This window comes from Carya illinoinensis, chromosome 16, assembly GCF_018687715.1.
Source record: "Carya illinoinensis cultivar Pawnee chromosome 16, C.illinoinensisPawnee_v1, whole genome shotgun sequence".
NCBI classification, from domain to species: Eukaryota; Viridiplantae; Streptophyta; class Magnoliopsida; order Fagales; family Juglandaceae; genus Carya; species Carya illinoinensis.
Genome location: NC_056767.1, coordinates 22894033 through 22904618, shown reverse-complemented (window position 1 = coordinate 22904618; position 10586 = coordinate 22894033).

Here is a 10586-nt window from a genome sequence, read left to right as displayed (position 1 = left end):
ATTGGTGATGAGTAGAATCTCTTTTCTGGGTTTTCTATTGGGAGCTCTACTCCAATAAACTATTGGCAATTAAGAAAGTGACAAAAACATACTCCAATAAATTGATTAGTGATCTTGACATTATGTTTCTTAATTTCAAGTTGTTTTGATCCCTTTGTTAGGTTCAAAATAGGTGAAACCAATAGATGCATGCATGCAGAATTAATTGTAGAGTCATCCCCATTATATATACCAAAGTATCAAAAGACAAAAAGTGAAAAACATAAATATTCCAAAGAAAAAGTTTCCCACGTATTGGCTTCTTGCAGGATAGAGTTTTAGCAAAACATGATCATTAACTACTTCACAATATATATAATAAGATTTTCGATCCACTTTAAACAAACTACTTCACAATATATATGTACAGAAAATTTCTTGCTTCATCAAATTATAATTCATTTTGCTTGTCTTTTATGAGGCATTCTAGCTACTATATATATATAGATATATCTACATGCACTATGTGTGGAATGGAATCATCAATAATTTGCTTCTTTTCTTATATATCACGCTGTGGATAGTTTGCATTGGCTATCTTTAATTGTTTTAAAATTCTGTACACTATTTTTAGGCTTAGATTAGAATCCCGTAAAGCCTAGACAGGCAGGCTTTTAATTTGTTTCTTTGTTTTATTAGTATTTTGTACTTTGTATTGTGTTGTTTTTTCCTTATGATCATAGCATCCAGTATCTCATAATTATTTTTCTTTGCGTAATTTATTAGTGGGAGCTATATATAATAAAACAAATAGAAATTCATGAAAAAAATTTAAAAATTAATAGTAAATAATCTGGTGAATATAAAAGGAAATATTAAATTATTTGAACAATATTGCTAATAATATGATATATTAGAGAAAAATTCAAAAATTACCTTCAGAAGCCTGGTGGAGGGAGAGGTCTCGAGCTTGGACTTGATACTTGGATGATGGATTGCTTTGTAGTGCATACTGTGTAGGCCGAAAAGAAAAAGGAAGATGGAAAGTGAAAAAAGAATGCCTAGCAAGATCTAGAGTACCAAAGAGGAAGAAAAGAAAAAAAAGAAAAGAAAAAAGAAGATGAATTGATGAAAAGTGAAAACTGAGTGCATGGCGAGATCTAGACCAAAGAAGAAGAAAAGAAAAAAGAAGAAGATGAAATGATGAATTGATATTTGATGAAAAGTGAAAACACTGTAGACTCCAAAGTGCACGGCGAGATCAAGTCTTTCAAACCAAAGAAGAATAAAAGGAAAAAAAAATCCCTAAGGGCCTTAAGACTAAATGCCATAAATGCCCATGCACTTTTACTTAAATTACAAAAATGACATAAGCCATATATCTGTTCAGATTCCAAAATTGTATTTTTAGTACTAGGCAAAACATACATTTTGGCCAAAATTTGGAATATAAGCCGAAACAGGCCCGTACACCTGGTATTTGGGGCGGTACGAAACACATGTATTACCTGTACCAGACCAGTAACCGGTACGATACGGTATCAAAAACTTTGGTATAACTTCTATTTTGGGATACAAAATATTGCAGCTGCCCATGAAATATCTTAGCCTCCTGGTGGGTGCTAGGGTCAAGTCTAAATTTATTTGGAATGTTTTTCTAGAAAAAAATATAGATGAAATTAACTAGTTGGAAGATGATGTATTTATCCAAATGTAGTATGGTCACTCTAATCAAAAGCACTCTCTCCAATTTGCCAACTCACTTCATCTCATTATTTTCGCTCCCCGCCAATGTGGCTCATCACATGGAGAAACTCTAAAATGACTTCTTATGAGATGAGGTAAATGATAAGTTTAAATTTCTCTTGGTGAAATGGGCCACTGTATGTTCTCCCATCTAAAAAGGGGAATTGGGTATTCAAAACTTGACATCTTTCAACAAAGTCTTGCTTTGTAAATGGTTATGGACATACTACTATGAACAGGGGCCTTGTGGAAAATTGTCATTGAATTGAAACATGGACAACCATGGAGATGGTGTTCTAATGAGGTGAGTAGGTCTTATGGAGTGGGCTTGTGGAAGTATATAAGAAGAGGATGTGATACATATGTAAGAAATATCTGTTTTACTGTGGGTAATGGATCCAAGGTCAACTTTTGGTATGATGTATGGTGCGGCAATAGTGCACTCAAGGACGTTTATCCATAAGTTTATGTTCTAACACAAATGAAAGAAGCCTCGATTGCAGACCTACTAATAAACTCCAATGGAATGTTACATTCTTTAGAGAAGTACAAGATTGAGAACTTGATGTTTATTCGGCGTTCTTTAACATTATGTATTTCACCCGTTTGTCGGGGGAAGTGGAAGACAAAATTTGTTAGTGCCCCTCTGAGAAAGAGATATTCATCGTCCGCTCTTTCTGACCAAGCCATGTTCATGCACAACACAAATTCAATTCCATAGAAGAGCATTTGGAAGACCAAGGCACCTCTAAATACAACATTTTTTGTATGAGAGGTTTCTTTGGGGAAGATCCTCACTCTAGATAACTTGAGGAAACGTCGAATCATAGTTACGGATTGATATTACATGTGCAAAAAGAGCAGAGTCCATTGACCATCTACTATTTCATTGTGAGACTGCTATGACTTTGTGGAATGAAGTCTTCACTCAGTTGGGACTAGCTTCGAAAGGCATTCGGGGCAACTCTCAAATTGCATTCATATGGAAGATAGTCCTAATATGTCTATGGTGGTGTATTTAGTAAAAGAAGAATGAAAAAGGCTTTGAAGATCATAAGTGGACAATGGATAGGTTTGGAAACTTTTTTTTTTTTTTAATAGTTTATTCCATTGGTTGATTTTAAATTATTTTCATGAATTCCTTATATCACTAAACTAATATGCTTAGTTGTTGCTCTTGTATATGTCTCGTATACTTGGGCTCTTATTTACATTTTTAATCAATAAAACTTTTTTATCGATAATTTTTTTTTTGAATCATAATTGGGGCACATCTCACTTATAGAATACAGTATTGTTTTGAAGACTATGAGTAAAATGCTAAGACCCTAGCTCGCATGACTGAAGACAAAAACATATGCATGGTAGAGAGAAGAGAAGCAGTGACCAAGGTAGAACGAGATATAAGGGAACATCTTACTCTTAAGAAAAAAGTTCAAAAATAAAATTATGAAATTAGATCTTGCTAGCATGAATGCAATGCAACAAGATTATTTCCGAAGTTTTCAGAATGAAATTTATGAGATTTAAAAAAAGTCTACAGGTACATCTACATCTGAGAATCTATCCACACCTTTTGGAGGTGTGTAACTTTTCGTCCAGCCTATGCCAACGTCGTAATGAAAATTAATAGATGTTTAACTTACACTTTGCCTAATTCTAATGGCTACCCAGCCACATGTGATGGAAATACATGTGGTTGGGCAACAATTCTGTAACTAAATGTGGTTTAGGCACTTTTTTGGGCATTGTTTTTATTTTTAGTGATGGGCTGATTTTTGGTGATTTTGTTGATTTTGTGATGGCTGAAATGTTATTAACAAAATGTAACATTTTGCGATTGCCCATAGTTGAGTCTGATTTTGTACTAAAAATGTAAAACCAGATGTGCTGGTTTTGTGATTGCCCATTCTTTAGTCTCTATCCATTATCTTTGTTTTTAATTTTTTGTGATGGGCATTGTTTTAATTACCTAATGTGGATTGTAATACTATTGTGAATTGTGGAATTATAACACTGCTGCTGCATTCGAGTGAATCTGCTAAATAGGAAAGCTTGGACTTGTTTCTATTACAAGAAATAGGGGTGTAAAAGAACCGATGACACCAGTTGCCACTGATGGGAACCGACTGGCTGCATTAGAAACTGGTCGAAACCGGTTGGGGTGTAGTGGAAAATGGAAGAAACCATTGTTTAGTGGTTCGGTCTCGGTTTGAAGATGGACCAGACCGTTGAATCGGCTGATGATACAAATAAATTTTTTTTTTTAATATACTTTCTCCAAACAACACCGATCCACTTAAATTTAAGTGAAATGGTGTCGTTTTAACTTAAGTAGAATGGCGTCGTTTTCAACCTATAGTAAACAACACATAATTGAAACGACGCCATTTGGTATCATTCCAAATGTATGAAAAAAAATAATGTGAAACGAAGCCGTTTGATTTAAAACCAAACGACGTCGTTTTAAGATGGGTCGTCTTCTACCCCTATCTTCTTCTTTCCCGCATCAGTTTCTTTATCCTCTCTCTGTCCTCTACAGCACTCCTCTCTCTACTCTCTCAAGCAAAGCTCACCACTAGGGGAATTGAACAACGGCCAAGTATTGACAGAGAATCGATACGGCCGGTTTTCCTCCTTCCCATCAATCGGTTATGGTTGGTGGCTCCTTCCTCTTAAACAACGTCAGTCGACGTTGATTTTTCCTAAAAACAACACCAAAGGCGTCGGTTTTCACCTGTCAAGAGAGGTAGTGAAAGCAATTTTTTTTTTTTTTGTCAATATAAGTTCAACTTTTTTTAAAAAAAAAAATCAAGTGTTTTGTCAGTTAATTGTTTTTTTAGGGTATTTTGTGGAATTAGAACATTGCAGAGAATTGTGGAATTGGATTTGTTTCTTACATGGAGTTTTTTTGGGTCTACTAGAAGAAATTTAAGCACTTTTTCCTTTACAAATATCCCTTACTATACTAGTTCAAAATAACTGGATTTTATCAACCAAGGAAATGAAATTTAATGATTGAATGAATTGTAGAATGCAATAAAAATAAATTAAAAAAATTATATTAAATTAATAATATTTTTTTATTAGTTTAACTGATATTTTTGAGGGAAATAACTAAATTAAATTTTAAATTTTGCATGTCAATTGAGTTTTGTTTAGTTGTTAAACCAAACTAAAACTTAACTTATTTTAAATTAATTATTGATGAAATCCATTACGTTTTTAATTTTTGATAAAAACGTTAAACACATCTTAATCTTAAAAAATTAAACTCATTTCAATATGATCCATAAAATATTACTATGCGATATGAACCCGCGAGAATGAAATCTTTTGAACCCAAAATCAATTTGAAAACTTACCCAAGAAAACCAAAATCAAGCCAATGGAAAATCGAGATTCGTTGAAAAACTCGTTAAAAAAATCTAGATTATATGAAAATCTAGACCCATTGAAAAACTTGTCTAAAGAACCTAAATTATAAAGAAGAACTCCACAAAAGTTGTGATTTGTTTTTGATAAGTTCAAGAGTTCATTCAAGAACAAGAGGAAATAAACTCAACTTACAATAAATAAAATTCATCAAATTTCATAAATATCTTGAAATGAGGCTACAAAGAGTATTGAAACCAAACTCCAATTAAAACCATAATTCAAAATAAAGCCCATTTTTCCAAAAATAGACCTAGCCGAATTTCTTCCCAATGAAAACACTATGGCCAACGCCCCATCTTGGTGCATAAACATAAAACCTTAACTCCTTAAAAGTAACTTTCCAAATAAGCTATTGGCCAAAAATACAAGGCATTCCAAAACCATAGTTCATAAAAAATAAGACATATATGGGCCAAGCATCTTCAAGCCTAATTATTCTAAACTAATAAAATAAATTTTTTAAATAAATTAAACAAATTGAAAGCCTTCAATAACAATAGGCCGAAACAATAACTCTACATCATGTCTTCCATAGCTTTTATCACGTAGGCTATAACTGGATCGCCTTCTCTCAAGCCCATCTTGAGTGTTGGGCTCTTGCTAATTTTATCCTAAGTGAATTACACACATCCTTGCATAGCTTCCTTGACCTTCCTAACTCTTGATCTTATAATTATCTCATCTAGAACTTGCAAAAAATCTTTAAAATTATGTCCATCTTGGTGCCATCTCAAAATGATTCGATCTCGAATTTCTACCTACATTAAAGGGAAAAAGATCAGTAACATTAAAAATAGCAGACACGTGATATTTACCTGGAAGATCCACTTGATATGAATTATCATTAATTTACTCAAGAATTTAAAAAAGTCCATCCAAACTACTTCTATCATCAATAAATAAAGGTATTAAATCAAAATGAATAAGTGGATTAAAGCCATAATTAATTTCACAAGGTGAAAAATTAGTAATAGAATGAACATTTCAATTATATGTAACCTCAATGAATGGAAAATAATACTCCTACAAATGTTCAAGCAACACGTTTTAAGTTTTCTTTACACCAAAATGTTCCAACAAACCATATCCATATACAAGCCTCTCATACATAAGACTGGTAGACTCACAAAATCTATTCTCTCTAAACAAATACTAATATAGTCTATAGCACTTACCAAGCGATGCTTTCTCATGTACTCCATACATACTAACAAAGTCATCATCATTAGCATGTAAGTTATTATCATATTCAAATTTCAATAACTTTGCATTTAAAATAAAGATAATGACAGACCTTCTTGCTAATTCATTAACCACAAAATTTTCCTTAAATTTCACTTTCACTCTTTCTTTTTTTCCTCAACCATACTTTTCAGTTTTAGTTAGTCCTCGTGGACCTATTTTAGAGTTAATTGAGCAAACTTGTTTGCTTTTCCGTTCTTTTCAAAACTTTACCTATTTCTGAACTCGTTATGAATTACCCCCTATCATACTATCAAGGCCTCAAAAAAAAAAAAAAAAAAAAAAAAATTGGCCAGCATGCATAGGCATCATATCATAAAACACATCATCACTATACCTCACAATGGTAAAAGCCACCAAAACCTACTTATTGACCTTAATCCCCCACAATCATTCAACCACTGTAGCTTATAAGGTCTATGATGTTTCAGTAAAGATAAACTCAACTTCTTAACTAGGGTGGTACTAGATACATAGGTGCAACTTCTCATCAATAATCGGACTACAAACCTTATTGCTTACATAACATCTAGTATGAAATAGGTTATCTCTCTGTTGTTTCGTATCATCTATCTTAATTTGTGTATTGAGAGCATGCCTGGCAACAACAAGCTCACCTGTCACGGAGTATTCCACTCCATCATCGTCATTAGAATCAACCAATTCGGTTATCTCCTTACTATCACTCTCACTCTTAGTCATCACCTCTCCATTGTCACGCATAATCATCACCCGTATATTTGGACATTAAAATGCGATGTGCCCTAAACCCAAATACTTAAAACATTTAATATGTCTATTTCTTGAATGTTGGGATTTTACCTTGGGTTTGTTGCTAGTTCCCTCATCTTTTGCCTTAGGTGAATCAGTCTTTTCCTTTGCTACAACTTGATTATTTTTATCCCACTTTGGTTTCCAAGGAGTGCTAGAAACTATAGTATACTTTGATGTTCCATTTCTCTTTAACTACCTCCCCACCTTCATAGCCATGTGCACCATGTCCTCTAACTCTACATAGTGTTGCAACTCAACTATATTGGCTGTCTCCCTATTCAAATCACTAAAAAATCTACCCATCATGGCTTCTTGATCCTCCACTACATTAGCTCAAATCATAGCCACCTCCATCTCCTTATAGTAATCCTTTACAGTTCTAGACCTCTGTGTAAGATTTTGTAGTTTTTTATAGAGTTCTCTATAGTAGTGGTTATGTACAAGTCTCCGCCTCTCATAAGAGCTTTCAACTCTCCCCATACAGGCCTCTTAAGATTCTTCTTCCTATTGGTCACTAATTGATCTCACCAAATAATCGCATAATCAGTGAACTCAATTATTGCCAACTTCACCTTCTTTTCCTTAGAAAAATTATTACAGTCAAACATCAACTCTATTATTTTCTCCCACTCTAAATATGTTTCAAGATCATTTCTAATTTGGAAAGATGATATTTTCATTTTGATACTCTCAATGTCACTATTTACCCCATTTCGATCCTTGGGATTTCCCTTAACTCCTCTTCCACACCTAACTCTTCTATGTTTACCCATCCTAATTTCAGATATTAAGTCTTCCTTATCCTCATCATCTCCTTATTCTCATACTCATGTTCTATCCTAGGCTAACGTTTCCTCCTATCTCTTCCACCATGCAAATTTCTAATCACTTCATTTTGTTGATCCATTTTATCCATCACTTCCCCTAACACTAAATTCAACCATTCAAACTGGTGTTGCATGGCCTGCAACACAAAGAACGAATTATTTGCCATCCTCTTCGGTTATGAGTCACTCTTGTGAGACATCATAATTAATGCGCTGCACAAAAAGAATGTTAGTAGTAAAAACCTTACACTCTCTTTCGTGTTTACACTTAAATAACAGCACTCCACTCGTGTTTCATTCTTAATTGATTTTTTTCCCGATAAAGATTTTACACTCTCTTGCATTTTACCTCAAGAGTTTTCCTGCTCAAGTTCTTTAAAAATTAGTTAAACTAAATCAAGACATTACAACTTTATTTTATTCCAACTAGTAATAGATCCAAGAAACAAGAACAAGAAATATGAAGAAATAAAATTACACGAGATTCAAGGAATTTATACGAGGGAAAGAGTAATTAAAAAACAAGATACCAATTATAATGATGTATTCAGTTTATTTGATGATAAGGCTCAATCAATAAATTTTTTTCTTTTATTTTTTTTATTTTTTTCTTTTCCTTTATTTTATTTTATTTTCTTTTCTCACTAATTTAATCACAAACATCAATATTCAATTGTGAAAATCAAACAATTGAATTTAAACACACAAAAATTGACAAGGTAGCAGAAGATAATCAATGAAACGGTATTCCAAGCAATCGATAAATTTAGAGATGCAAGAAACCCTAAAATTTCGAAACCATAGGATCAAAAAACATAAAACCCAAAGACAAGCATTTTCGGTAACCAACACAAACTCTAATATAAGCAAGAAATTTCGGTAGGCCAAGATGATAAAACAAAAAAAAACCCTTACGAACAAGACAATTTTGGCATCCCCAAAATGATGTAATAAGGCCACCTTATTTTTTTTTTTTATCAATGATACCTTAGAATTAAATATGCAAGAACTAAAAAATAGAATCAAACCTGATTGAAAACCTGACTCTGATACCAAATGATATTGAACCTGCAGGAATGGAATTCCTTGAACCCACAATTAGTTTGAAAACTTACCCAAGAAAGCCAAAATTAAGCCAATGAAAAATCTAGACCCATTGAGGAACTTGTTTCAAGAACCTAGATTATATGAAAATCTGGGTCTGTTGAAGAACCTGTTTTAATAACCTAAATTATAAGGAAGAACACCACAAAAGTTGTGATTTGCTTTTGATAAGTTCAAAAGTTCATTCAACAACAAAATGAGATAAAATCAACTCACAATAAATAAAATTTATCAAATTTCATAAATTTCTTAAAATGAGGTTACAAAAATTATTTAAACTAAACTCCAATTAAAATCCTAAGCCAAAATGAAGCCCATTTTTTTAAGCCGGCGCCCTCCCTTGGTGCATAAACATAAAAAGTAACTTTCCAAATAAACCATTGGCAAAAAATCCAAGACTTCTCCAAAACCTTAGTTCATAAAAAATAAGATATATGTGGGCCCACGTATCCTCAAATTCAATTATTCTAAACTAATAAAATGAATATTTTAAATAAATTAAACAAATTGAAAACTTTCAATAACAATAGGACCAAACAATAACTCTAAATCATGTCTTCCATAGCTTGTATCACGTAAACCAAAATTGGATCGCATTCTCTCAAGCCCATCTTGAGCTTTAGACTCTTACTAGTTTCATCCCAAATAAATTGTAGCCATCCTTGCATAGCTTCATTGACCTTCATAACTCTTGATCTTATGATTGCTCCATTTGAAATTTATAGAAGATTTTTAAGACTAAATCCATCTTGTTGTCTATCAAGTCATTAGTATTGCATTGTACTCACAAAAAACTTGCATATTCATGTGATTTTTAATAATTTTTTTTATATTTTATTTATTTATTTTAATGAAAGTGGCGTACAAATGAGAAAGCCACGTAGTCGATCCAAGATGTATCCAAAAAGTATTGCTCGATCATAACCACTTAAGTGTTAGATATTAAAAAAAAAAAAAAAAACTATTTAAAATATTTTATATCATCAAAGGTGATAGAGAATAATAAAATTTAGAATAAAGTTATAGAGTGTGCAAGCTACACACTCTAAAAAAGTAAAATCCATCATTAAAAATATAAATTGTACACACGATGAAACCCTTTCTCTCACTCTTTAATATATAATCAGCTTATTGGATTCTATAGTTATTTTGATTGCGAGGGCTAGAAAGAAATTTTCTGTCCCAAAACGTCATTGCTGACAAATATATTTGGAGCAGAGGATCGAGTTCGGTTCTTCAATGACATCATTAATAAAAATTTCCTAATATGTTGTCTTCTATGGATACCGTTTTGGTAAAAGAAAATATTCATTTTATTCTAGCAGTATATAGCTATTTAAGAAATTAGTGCATTCAAATTAAATTAAAAAATTACTTTTAGTAAGAAAGAAATGCGTGTTATTTTTTAAAATATATTTGCAGTCCCTCACTTAGGACTCTGTGGAGTCTATTATTAAAAAAAAATATATTTGTTTC